This window comes from Mercurialis annua, linkage group LG7 (genome assembly GCF_937616625.2).
Source record: "Mercurialis annua linkage group LG7, ddMerAnnu1.2, whole genome shotgun sequence".
Lineage (NCBI taxonomy): Eukaryota > Viridiplantae > Streptophyta > Magnoliopsida > Malpighiales > Euphorbiaceae > Mercurialis > Mercurialis annua.
Window position 1 is genome coordinate 44,719,830 of NC_065576.1, and position 13,961 is coordinate 44,733,790.

Sequence of the window (13,961 nt, forward strand, 5' to 3'; positions counted from 1 at the left end):
CTCTGCAAATTCTCATGAAAACTAGAGAATCAATATCCGTCTGCTCATGTCTGAAAACCCTCTTATTCCGTGCTTTCCACAATTCCCAAACACAAAACATCCAAATAGTTTGCCACAAAGGGCGGTATCTCTTGCTTGAAATAATACTCCACGAATCAAAGAAAATGTTTAAAGATGAAGGTATAACCCAGCACACATGACACAATCTCAAAATTGTATTCCATACATCACAAGCATAGCGACAATGAATAATAATGTGGCTACTTGTCTCCTCTTCCATGCAAATCAAACAAGAAAGTTGATTAAGGGAAAGAACTCCTCGATGAAATAAGACGGCGTTAGAAGAAATTCTATCCCTAGCCATTAACCACAAAAAGAACAGAATTCGAGGAGGAACCTTGAACTTCCAAAACCGACCATACGAATGCAGCTGAGTAGAGGAGTAAGCTGATGTATAGTGAGAAACAAATCCAGAAGGAGTGTAAGAATTCTTACCGAACCAGTGCTGCATATCCGGGCTGTCAACACATAAATTACTTGGAGTCAACAGATCTTGAAGAGAAGACAGCAGCTCCTGCTCCCCTATGCGAAGACGACGGCGCCAAGTGAAGGTAAAATTGTTATTCTGCGTATCAAAGAAATCAGAGACCAAGGAGTTCTTCTTCAAAGATAATGAAAATAATGCTGGAAAAGATGAATGAAGAGGTGCCGAACCCTTCCAAATATCTAACCAAAATCTGATAGTTTTGCCATTCCCCAAAGACATGTGTAACCCATTTTTGAAAATATCCCATACTGAATGATTCTTCACACAACCAACTTGTATACCCCGCCACAGATGAGACAAACAATTTGGATTGATATCCTCAATATCGTACCAATGAACCATGCTCGAACTACAAGAGACCACATTGAACCAGAGAGAATTATTGTTAACATGCATGAATTTCCAAATCCATTTAATAAGCAAACTCTGATTTTTAATCCTGAGAGGAGTAATATTCAATCCCCCAAGCTCAAATGGGAGGCAAACATCGAGCCAAGCGACTTTGCTAAAGCCTGAATTAAGCGTCGAGCCATTCCAAAGAAATCTGCGCATTAGCCGTTCTAAAGAAAGGGCCACAGATTGCGGGATCAGAAAAGAACCGAGATAGTAAACTGGCAAACTACTAAGAACCGATTTGATTAAGACTAGTCTGCCAGCCGGGGATAATAACTTACCTTTCCATCCTGCTAATTGCTGCGAGAAACTACTGACAATAGGGTCCCAAGACTTAGCTTTAACTGGCTTAAGGGATAAAGGTAATCCCAAGTAAGTAATAGGAAGTTGTTCAATCTTGCAATTAAGGATCCTAGAGGCTTCAGATAAAGCAGAATCTTCCACATTAATGCCAATAATAGAAGATTTCTGGTAATTGATTTCAAGCCCTGAAACTAACTCGAAACATCGAAGAATACGAAGTAAGTTTCTGACCATTTCCAAGTCATTTGGCAAAAAAAGAAGAGTATCATCCGCAAATTGAAGGAGAGTAATCGGGTCCGAGTATCCATCCACATGGATTCCATCAATCAAGCCAACAGCAACCGCTCTATCAAACAAGGCTTTCAGACCTTCAACTGCGAGAACAAACAACATAGGCGAGAGCGGGTCACCCTGTCTAATGATAGGAGTGGAATACTCCTATCGGTTCGAGTCTTTTTAGCATCGCTTCGAACGTTTTATATGCGTTTTTAAAGCAATTGTATGCCTTATTACGTGTGCGTGCAATTTCAGGTAATCAGAGCGATTATGAAGGTTTTTGATCAATAAAGGGCGAAGTATCAAAGAAATCTAGAAGACGGAAGTTAGGACGCAAGATTGAAAGAGACCCAAGGTTTACCAAGGTCTCTATCGAGACAAAGGCTTTCAAATCGAGAAGCCACTTTTTATGCAGGTCTCGATCGAGAAGGCCCCTGTTCTAAGCTTCTCGATCGAGACCAAGGTCTCCAAAAGAAGCCGAGAGCTACCTAAAAATAGGGTCTCGATCGAGAAGCACCCTCACAAAGGCTTCTCGATCGAGACATGAAGGAAACCTGGAGAAGAAAATCTTTTTGGATCCGTGTGCTAGTGGGCCCATTTTCCCCTTTTGGTCAAACCTTTGTACTAGTGGATTTGTCATTTAGCCTCTTTTGGCTTGGCTATATAAGGCCTTTTATGTTTTTAGGGTAAAACACACTACACTTTTATTTTAAATCCAAATATAGTACTTTTTATTTCCTTTTGTAGATCTACAATTGTTCTTATTTGTTCTTATGAAGTAATTTCCAGATTTTAGTTTCTTTTATGATTTTTCTTCTACTACAAGTCTTATTATTATTTCAAGCTTCATTATCTAGTGACTACTCTTATTTACACACAAGCTCTACTTAAGGTAATTGTCTTTTACTCATTATGAATGGTAATAGATGCTTAATGTTTGTTGATAAATTAGTAATTTCTGTTATCTTCACCATGGTTGGCTAAACTCCATGTTTGGGGGTTAATTTGAATCTTAGTTGTGTATGATTGGGTTAGGGTTTTGGGGTTGTGTTGATTGTTCTAATTAAGGAGCCTAAAGCTTGCTTAGATTAGCTACCTAAGTATTGTTCTTAAATTAATTCTCACCTTGAGAGAGGGTTTATTAGTTGGATTTGATTAATTAGAGACTTAATTAGTAACACCATGAGAGTGGGTTAGTAATTAGGTGGCCTATGAGTTGTGAATTATTTGTTAATTGCCTCTATTTGCGTTTAGTGCTACGAGAGTAGGTTAAGCTCGTTTAGTCGTGGTTTTGTAGCTCTTAGAGGCTCGAGAGAGCGGGAGTTGCGATCTTAGAACGCTCGGCCCTCGTTTAGAACCCTAAACCCGATACCCTTGATTGCATGACCTAGGAGGATTATTAGCTCCCAAACCTCTTTATCACTTGAATTTCGTTAATTATTATAGCGTTTACTCGTTTCTTTAAAATTAGTAATTTGTTAATTCCTAAATTAGCATTAGTTTTTAGTAGTTGGTTGATTGGTTAATTAAGAAAAAAATACTTATTCTCTTGCTAAACGAATTGAATCGCAACTAAGTTCATTCTCATCGCTAATCACTCTTGAATTCACTCCTTGTGGGATCGATAACTCGGACTTAGGTCCACTCTATTACAAGTTGGGTTTTTTCTCAACAAGTTTTTGGCGCCGTTGCCGGGGAGTGACGAGTGTTTATTGATTGATTGAAATTAGTTATTGTTCGGTCGAGTTAGCGTTATTTTCTGTTTTTGGGTTATTGTTATTAATTATCTTTCGTGGTTTACACTCGGTTTTCTTGTTGTTGTTTGTGTAGGGAATTTGATTTTTGTGTATGCACAATACGCGACGAGCAAATCTACCACTAGAACCGTTCCAAGATAACCTCGGTAACTACGAAAGAGGTGTAAGAAGAAGAGCCCGTATACCCGAAGTTATGAATAACGAGGGAAACAATTATGATGAAGAGGGGAGGTTCAATCCTCTAATGGATGGAGGGGAACAACAATATCCACCCGCTCCTCCATTAGGGAATGTGAACCGACCAAGGCAACAAGACCACCCAAGGGTTGATCGACCCCAAGCGCACGTACAAGTGCCAAACCAACAAAGACAAACTTTGGGTGAGTTTTTCTTGCCGGATGTGGACAATGCAACTTTTGGATGCTTCGCAATGCCGGTTCAAGCGGCAACTTTTGAGATCAAGCCGAGTACCATTCAACTTTTGGAAAATCGTTGTGCCTTCTTTGGGTTGAGTCATGAGGATCCTAATGAGCATATCGCCAAGTTTTTGGGTGTTCTAAACACATTCAAGCTTCATGGGATAACGGCGGACCAAATTAAGCTTAGGATGTTTCCTTTTTCTTTGAGGGACAAGGCTAGCATTTGGTTGCACTCTCTACCTAATGAGTCCATTCACAATTGGAGGGAGTTGGCTCAAGCCTTCCTTAACAAATATTTCCCTCATGGCAAGACTACAAAGTTGACTAAAGACATACTTGAGTTTGTCCAATTTGAAGGAGAGTCACTTCATGAGGCATGGGAGAGGTTCAAGGATTTACAACGAAGTGTACCCCATCATCGGCTCAATAGAGAGCATGTTATACAAATCTTCTATGATGGGACAAATGTCACTACCCGAGCTACTATCGATGCGGCTTCGGGGGGTTCACTTATGCAAAAGACCTATGAGGAAGCCCTTGAATTGGTGGAGAAATTGGCCGTGGTTAGTAGTACTTGGGGTCCTATGGAAAGAAGAGCGCCACCTACTCAAAAGTCACTCATGACTCTTGATCAAGTGAGGGAGATGGAGTCCATAAAAGCCGCAAATGCTTCGCTTCAAGCTCAAGTGGATGCTCTCAAGAAACAAGTCGCTCCTATGCAAAGAAACGCTCCGGTGGCTTATGTTCAAGTAGGTTGTGAATTTTGTGGTGATTTTGGCCATTCGGGAGGAGAATGCCTAGTTACGGGTCAAGCCTTGAGTGAGCAAGTCAACTACATCGGAGGACAAAGGCAAGCTAATGACCCTTACTCTAACACCTACAACCCCGGATGGAGGAATCATCCAAACTTCGGATGGAGGAATCAAGAGGGCCAAGGCAATGTGCAAGCAAATCAACAAGCGGGTCCTAGTTTCCAAGGAGGAAATAGGCCCCAACAACAAGGTCCTTATCAAGGCCCTTATCCTAACCATCAAGGGCAAGGAAACAACTATGGTGGTAGACCTCAACACCCTCCGGGATTCCAATCACAAAAGAATATGGATGAGGGAAATGTGCTTTCCAAGGTGCTAGAGAAGCTAGAGAAAATGGAGCAAAGGGAGAAGAATCAAGCTTCTACCATTCATCATTTGGAAACTCAAATTTCCCAAATGGCGATTTCGCTTCAAGGTAGACAACAAGGGGGATTGCCGTCTACTACGGAGAACAATCCTAGAGAGCATGTTAAAGCGGTAGAGCTCCGAAGCGGGAGAAACCTTGAGAAAGCCAATGGAAAGAGACAAGTTGTTGAGGAGGATGAGCCTCAAGTTGTGATTGACATAGCAAGTTCAAGTCAAGAGTTGCCAAAGGAATGTGAGGAGGTGGTTATCGAGGTGGAAGAGCCTTATGTGAGGCCACCGCCGCCGCCACCGTTTGTACCACCGGTTCCGTTTCCAAGCCGGTTAAGGAAGTCTCAAGGGAACGAAAAGTTTCATAAGTTCCTTGAGATTTTCAAGAAGTTGCAAATTAATCTAAGCTTGGCGGACGCACTAAGGGAGATGCCCCAATATGCAAAATTCTTGAAAGACATAATTATGAACAAGCGTAGTTGGGAGCAAGGTGGAACAATACCGCTCACGGAAAATTGTAGTTCTATAATCCAAAGCAACCTACCAACAAAGCTTAAGGATCCAGGGAGTTTTTCTATACCTTGTACCATAGGAAATATGAATGCTATAAATTGTTTGTGTGATCTTGGGGCAAGTATTAATTTGATGCCATTGTTTCTTTTTAGGTCCTTGTTTGGTGATCAACCGGTAAAACACACCTCGATGGTATTGCAACTTGCCGATCACTCTCTCAAGAAGCCGTATGGGATAGTGGAAGATGTACTCGTCAAAGTGGACAAATTCATCTTTCCGGTGGATTTTGTGATCCTAGACTATGCGGTAGATAAAGAGTGCCCTATGATCCTTGGTCGCCCTTTCATGAACACCGGGCGTGCTCTCATCGATGTTCATGCCGGCAAGCTCACCTTAAGAATTGATGAGGAACGTGTGGAGTTTGATATGAAGAGAGTGATGCGGAATGCCATCGAGGAGGAAGATTGCATGAGGATTGATTTGGTTGATGAAATTGTGGAGGATCAGTTGAAGGAAAATACGGATTCATTAAACCGGGGAGTTACAAGGAAATTCGATGAGTTTGGCTATTCAGAGGCAGGTCTCGATCGAGAAGCCCCACCATCTATGCTTCTCGATCAAGACCCAAAAAAGAGCTGCTCTCAGTATCTCAGAGGACCACTGGTCTCGATCGAGATTGAGACTTCTCTATCGAGACAAGGCAAAATTATGCCTGGTCTCGATAGAGACTCCTGTGTCTCGATCAAGACCTCCTCTGAGATTATGAAAGCAGAACTTCCAAGTGTTGCTAGTGTCACGTTTCATTCCGGGGTTGTGGATGATGAATACACCGAGGAAGAGGAACCTAAGCCGGAAAATTTGAACAAAAAGAATGGTGTGACTCCACCATCCTCGGAATTGCCCCCGAAAGTTGAAATGAAGCCGCTACCGCCGCACCTCCGGTATACTTTTATTGGGGAGAACGAGACCTTGCCGATAATCATCTCGAACAAGCTCTCTAAGGATCAAGAAAGGAAGGTTGTGCAAGTGGTGAAAGAGCACATGTTAGCAATGGGTTGGCAAATCTCCGACATTCGAGGAATAAGTCCTCAAATTGTGATGCATAAGATTAATCTCGAAGACGAGTCAAAGAAGTCGGCTCAAAGGCAACGAAGATTGAATCCGAATATGAAGGAGGTAGTGCACAAAGAGATCGTCAAGCTCCTCGACGCCGGAATAATCTACCCAATTTCGGATAGTGAGTGGGTTAGTCCCATTCAATGTGTTCCTAAAAAGGGCGGTATGACAATGGTGGAAGGTGAAAAAGGAGAGCAAATCTCCACAAGGACGGTAACCGGTTGGCGTGTATGCATCGATTATCGAAAGCTCAATGAGGTAACCCGAAAAGATCATTTTCCGCTACCATTTATTGATCAAATGTTGGAAAGGGTAGCGGGACACAAGTTTTATTGTTTCCTTGATGGGTACTCCGGTTACAATCAAATCTTAATCCTTCCGGAAGATCAAGAAAAGACGACCTTCACATGCCCCTACGGTACCTTTGCATACCGGCGAATGCCCTTCGGACTATGCAACGCACCCGCCACATTTCAAAGGTGTATGACCTCAATCTTCAACGATATGATTGAAGATATTATGGAGGTGTTCATGGATGACTTCTCCGTGTTTGGCGATTCGTTCGATGGTTGTTTAGCGAATCTAAGGCGGGTTTTAGCACGATGTGTGGAGACAAATTTAGTGCTGAATTGGGAAAAGTGCCACTTCATGGTGGATGAAGGCATTGTACTCGGGCATAGGATATCGGAGGCGGGAATTGAAGTGGATAGGGCAAAAACAGCGGTTATTGAAAAATTAGTCGCTCCGACTACGGTCAAAGGAGTTCGGGCATTTTTGGGCCACGCGGGTTTTTACCGGCGCTTCATTAAAGATTTCTCGTCGATTGCTCGACCATTGACAAGTTTGCTAGTAAAAGATGCGTCGTTTGACTTCACAAAGGATTGTCAAGATGCTTTTGAGAAGCTAAAATCGGCACTTGTGACCGCTCCCATTATTTCATCTCCGGATTGGAGTTTGCCTTTTGAGCTAATGTGTGATGCTAGTGACCAAGCATTGGGTTGCGTGTTGGGGCAAAGAAAGGACAAGCGGGTGCATGTGATTTACTACGCTAGCCGGACGATGGCGGGGGCACAACTCAACTACACTACTACCGAAAAAGAGATGTTAGCGGTAGTGTTTGCCTTGGATAAATTTCGGCAATACTTGCTCGGATCAAAGTCCATCATTTACACCGACCATGCCGCTTTGAGATATCTTTTTACTAAGCAAGACGCCAAGCCAAGACTTATTCGCTGGATACTTTTGATGCAAGAGTTTGACATAGAAATCCGGGATAAAAAGGGCACGGAGAACGTGGTAGCGGACCACTTATCAAGATTTGAAAACCCGGAGCCGATTCCTATCGGTATGGAGATTAATGAGCGGTTTCCGGATGAAACACTTATGATGATTCGGGAAGCAGAAACGCCGTGGTATGCCGATTTCGCCAATTATCTCTCATCGGAAGTCATGCCTCCGGACTTGACATCGCATCAACGGAAGAAGTTTTTATCCGATGTTAAGAGGTATTTATGGAATGAACCCTACTTGTTTAAAATTTGTGGGGACGGGATGTTGAGACGATGTGTGGCTTTGGGAGAAATGATGCCCATTTTGAGTTCATGTCATGAGACCGGACATTATGGTTCGGCAAGAACCGCCGCTAGAGTGCTTGAGAGCGGGTTCTTTTGGCCAACTTTGTTTCGTGATGCCAAGGAGTTTGTTGACCATTGTGATCGGTGCCAACGTGTAGGCAACATCTCGAAGAGAGATGAGATGCCTTTGACTTCGGTTCAAGAAGTGGAAATATTTGATGTATGGGGTATAGATTTCATGGGGCCTTTTCCGGTTTCATTCAAAAACCAATACATTTTGGTATGTGTGGATTATGTTTCGAAATGGGTAGAAGCGGAGGCTTTGCCCACTAATGATGCTAAGGTGGTGTTGAGTTTTCTTAAGCGGCTAGTGAATCGGTTTGGGACTCCTAGAGTGGTTATTAGTGACGGTGGTTCGCATTTTTGCAATCGGCAATTTCAAGCTCTTATGAGGAAGTATAATGTGCATCACCGGGTCGCCACACCTTATCACCCCCAAACGAGTGGCCAAGTTGAGGTTTCGAACCGTGAGTTGAAAAGAATTCTCGAGAAGACGGTGAATGGATCTCGGAAAGATTGGTCCTTGAAGTTGGATGACGCATTGTGGGCATATCGGACGGCCTACAAGACTCCACTCGGTATGTCACCATTCCGTATTGTTTATGGGAAGGCGTGTCATCTTCCTCTAGAGCTCGAGCATAGAGCGTATTGGGCTATTAAGAAGTTAAACTTTGACTTCAAGAAGGCGGGGGAAAAGAGATTGCTTCAATTGAATGAGTTGGATGAATTCCGATTCATGGCATATGAAAATGCCAAGCTTTACAAGGAAAAAACGAAGCAATGGCATGACGCCCATATTGCCCCCAAGGTGCTCGAGGTTGGTTCATTTGTCCTTCTCTATAACTCTCGTTTGCGGTTGTTTCCGGGTAAGCTCAAATCCCGATGGAGTGGTCCATTCAAAATCAAGCATGTGGCGAGTCATGGAGCGGTCGAATTGGAGAACTCTAAAGGCGAGACCTTCAAAGTTAACGGGCACCGGTGTAAGCCGTATCTCGGGCCCTTAACGAACCGAGTGGAAGATGAGATATCTTTCACTACTCTTACTTGAGTTCATTGTTTGATGGTCAAGCTTTCGACCTTAAAAAGCGCACTCGGGAGGCATTCCCGAGAGGTTAGTTTTATTTGTGTTTATTCATTTCCCTTGTTTAAATTAAATTTAGTTTTGTTTTTGTTAGTTTCTTCGTCAGTTATCGTTTTATATTCAAGATAATGCCGGGGTATTTGTTTTTCGTTGTGGTGTGTAGGATTGCATTGAGAAACCATGGCACAGATTTTGCCCTGGTCTCGATCGAGAAGCTCATGGGATTAGGCTTCTCGATCGAGACCTTACTCCCTTTGAGAAGCCGAGAGCATGCTAAAAATAGGGTCTCGATCGAGACTCCTTTCCCAGGTAGGTCTCGATCGAGAAGCCCTTTGACTTCAGTCAAAGTTTGCAATTTCCAAGAGACACAAAAGAGAAGCACATGGATTGCTGAGGTGGCATGATCTCGGCCATTCACAAGAAGCACAAAGTACATGGATTGATGAGTTGTCAAAATCCCACACATCCATTTCAAACAAATGACTTTGCCATAAATACACACCCACCTCTTCTTCTTCTTTAAAAAGCTTTCCTCTTTTACCAAAAACCATATCCACCATTCTTCCTCCCTTGAAAAATTCGGCCACCACAAGAACACCACTCAAACCACCACCAAAAATCAAAGTAAACACAAATTCAAACACCCTTTGTGCAACAAATCAACATGGGAAAATCCGGAACGTCGAAAAAGAATTCCGCTAGTCTCCCCACCAAGGAACTTGAACCACCACCACCACCACCACCACGCCATCAACCAATCCGTTCAAGGAAGAAGACAACCGCCTCCGGGTCAAGAGTTGTCGGTACTACCACTCCGGCGGCCCTCACAAGACAATACGATTCTCCATTCCAAATCCGTTCGGTGGAGGAAGGAGAGCGATTCAAGAAAATCAAGGAGCGGGTCTTTGCCATTCCGTTCATCTTTGATTGGCATTCCATGCTCGTGCTAGGGGTACGCCCTCGGGTTAAACAATATTTTGAAATTCTTGGATTGTATAAATTGTCGCAATGCACAACCACCGGATACGAAGAGTTAACATGGGAATTCTTCACCACGCTTCGAGCTCAAGGTGAAGACAATTTGACACTCCATTTTCGGCTCCTAGGTGTGGAGTATGTGTTGACAATGGAGATGCTACAAGCGGAGTTTGGGTTGCCAACTACGGGACTCAAAGACAATCCAAAGGAATTTAGCTATGGAGACGTTTGGTTGGAAGCGTCGGGAATGGAGGGCTACAAGGCCAAAACGGCCAAAATGGTTGATGTGAAGGATTCTATCCTTGTGATTATTTTGAAATGGGTGGGGCACACTTTTGGCGGAAGGCATGAGTACAACAAGATAGGAGAAACCGAAGTTCTTATGATGAATGCGATTATGCATCCGGAAGTGGAGGCCTACAAGTTGAATATGGCGTGTCGGTTGATCATGAATTTGAGGGATGTGCCGAATGATGATACCAAACTTGGTTTTGGTTGGTTGGTAACTCGGATTGCTTTAATGTTGGGTGTTTCCGATGAAGCCTTTGCGAACTTCACTCCGATTCCGGCGAGGAAGCTCGATCACGATCACATGGAGAAAGCCGGTTATGCAAAGGAAGATAACATGTTGCCTTACTATCAACGAAAGAAATGGATAAAGGAGCATGGAGTTGTGGCGGCTTACAAAGCGGAATTTGGGGAAGAAGCGGAATATCCGGGAGAGGCACCACCGGAGCCACCACAACCACCTCCGAGATCGAGAAGAGCGGGGAAAGAACCGGTCGAATCAAGCAACCAAGGCGAAGAGGTTCCGGCGGATGCACAAATGGGTCACGGTCCACCAATGGGGTTCTATGAAGAACAACGCCAATTCATGGCGACGCAAACTCAGTTTATGGAGGATCAAAGGAAAATGTGGCGCAAGATGGAGTATTATCAAGAGCGTTTGAAGGCGAAAGTGAACCGCCATGGGCGCGATTTCCGTGACTATGTGAACGGCACGGGCGACATTTGGATTGATACTCCTTCTCCTTCTCCCGAGCCTCCGGAGTTCGACTAAATCGAGATTTGCATCCTTCTAACTCAACTCATACAATTTTGCTTGTTTTTGTTTTATTTCTTGCTTAGGGGCTAAGCTTGAAATAGTGTGAGGAGGGTTAACAAAGATTGTATCTCGTTTTAGTGTGTTTTATTTTATTGCTTTTATCGCTTTATGTCGAGTCTTGTGAGTCTAGTTTGTTTTAGTTTGTGATAGTTGTTTTAGTTTGTGAGTCACCTCCGTGACCTCTTGTTTGAAATCTCGATTATGGAATGAGAATCCGTGCAAATTTAGAAAATTCGTCAAAGCAAGTATTATCTCCCGGTTTATGAATGTTTAAATGTTTTTATCTAATTAAACAATTTACGGTTTATGCTTGCTTAATGAAATGCAATAGAATTAGACATGTTGAGTTGGCATTAGGGCAAGTTTTACAATTGTATGATCTTTAGGCATGGCCGAGATACTTGATGCGGATTCATGATGTGTGACCTTGATTGGAACATTGTTGTGTCGCTTTGAATATGAACATACATTGGCATGAACTCATTTGATTTAAGCATTTGAAGCACAACACCACTTTGTATGTGAGCACTTTTGAGCCTAATAGATTATTGTGAGTGTCTTTTTGCCGAGAATTCCTAGAATTTGCTCGGTGTCCATTCAAAATTGCAATGTTGAGTAATTGATGATTAGATGATTATGGCATTAGGAGTAACCATTGTTTTAGAGCCCACTTTAAAAGCCTACCATTGTACCTCTAGAAACACAAGCTTGAGCCTAAAACTTTGTTTTTGTTGATATCACCATTGTCACCTAAGCAATCCTATTCTCCATTTCCGCTTAAAACCACCCAAAACTTGACTTTGAAACTAGTGTGAGGAGGTTAATACAGAAGCTTGACGAAACAAGATAGATTGAACTCGAGTTTAAAAGCCGAAAGTCTATGCCTAAAGAAGAAAAGAGAAAACAAAACAAAGAAAGAATAAATAAAGTTTATAAAAAAAAAAAAAAAAAAGGATAGAAAAGCAAGAAGAGAAAAGAAATAAGGGTATTAGAGGACAATAAGAGTTCAAATGTGCTAAAATTCCAAGCTAACCTAAGGCCGATGATAGAGTATCACCTAGTTTCAAGTCAAGTTTTTAGCCTACATATCAACTTAAACCGTCCCCGAACCTTGGCCACGTTACAACCCTTACAAGTCCATATGATAATTATCAATTACCGAGCTAGTAGTGGAGTCTAGGACTATGAGCAAACCTATGGGAATTCCGTGATTGTGTGTTGCATTTTCTTACCTTAAACATTTGTGCGAAAGAGAGAAATCATGTGAGAAATAATTGTGCTCGTGTTTAATGCTCTTGGGTGATTGACATGGTGCTCATGTTTTAAGTTGACCAACATATCGCATGTCCCTTAAATGATAGTGCTCTCGTAAGTGCCAATTGAAAGATTTATTAAACTTTTTGAATTGTTCAAAGTGCCATATTCCTCATGTCTTGGCTATTGCATTCCTCATTTGTTTGCATGATTCGTGAGTTGTTGACACTAGATGTTGCATTTGCGTGTTCATAAATTGGGAGTATAGTTGTTGCTAAGATTTTGTTCCATAGCTGTTCTTCTTACTTGAGGACAAGCAAGAGTTTAGTGTGAGGAGGTTTGATAGGAGTGGAATACTCCTATCGGTTCGAGTCTTTTTAGCATCGCTTCGAACGTTTTATATGCGTTTTTAAAGCAATTGTATGCCTTATTACGTGTGCGTGCAATTTCAGGTAATCGGAGCGATTATGAAGGTTTTTGATCAATAAAGGGCGAAGTATCAAAGAAATCTAGAAGACGGAAGCTAGGACGCAAGATTGAAAGAGACCCAAGGTTTACCAAGGTCTCTATCGAGACAAAGGCTTTCAAATCGAGAAGCCACTTTTTATGCAGGTCTCGATCGAGAAGGCCCCTGTTCTAAGCTTCTCGATCGAGACCAAGGTCTCCAAAAGAAGCCGAGAGCTACCTAAAAATAGGGTCTCGATCGAGAAGCACCCTCACAAAGGCTTCTCGATCGAGACATGAAGGAAACCTGGAGAAGAAAATCTTTTTGGATCCGTGTGCTAGTGGGCCCATTTTCCCCTTTTGGTCAAACCTTTGTACTAGTGGATTTGTCATTTAGCCTCTTTTGGCTTGGCTATATAAGGCCTTTTATGTTTTTAGGGTAAAACACACTACACTTTTATTTTAAATCCAAATATAGTACTTTTTATTTCCTTTTGTAGATCTACAATTGTTCTTATTTGTTCTTATGAAGTAATTTCCAGATTTTAGTTTCTTTTATGATTTTTCTTCTACTACAAGTCTTATTATTATTTCAAGCTTCATTATCTAGTGACTACTCTTATTTACACACAAGCTCTACTTAAGGTAATTGTCTTTTACTCATTATGAATGGTAATAGATGCTTAATGTTTGTTGATAAATTAGTAATTTCTGTTATCTTCACCATGGTTGGCTAAACTCCATGTTTGGGGGTTAATTTGAATCTTAGTTGTGTATGATTGGGTTAGGGTTTTGGGGTTGTGTTGATTGTTCTAATTAAGGAGCCTAAAGCTTGCTTAGATTAGCTACCTAAGTATTGTTCTTAAATTAATTCTCACCTTGAGAGAGGGTTTATTAGTTGGATTTGATTAATTAGAGACTTAATTAGTAACACCATGAGAGTGGGTTAGTAATTAGGTGGCCTATGAGTTGTGA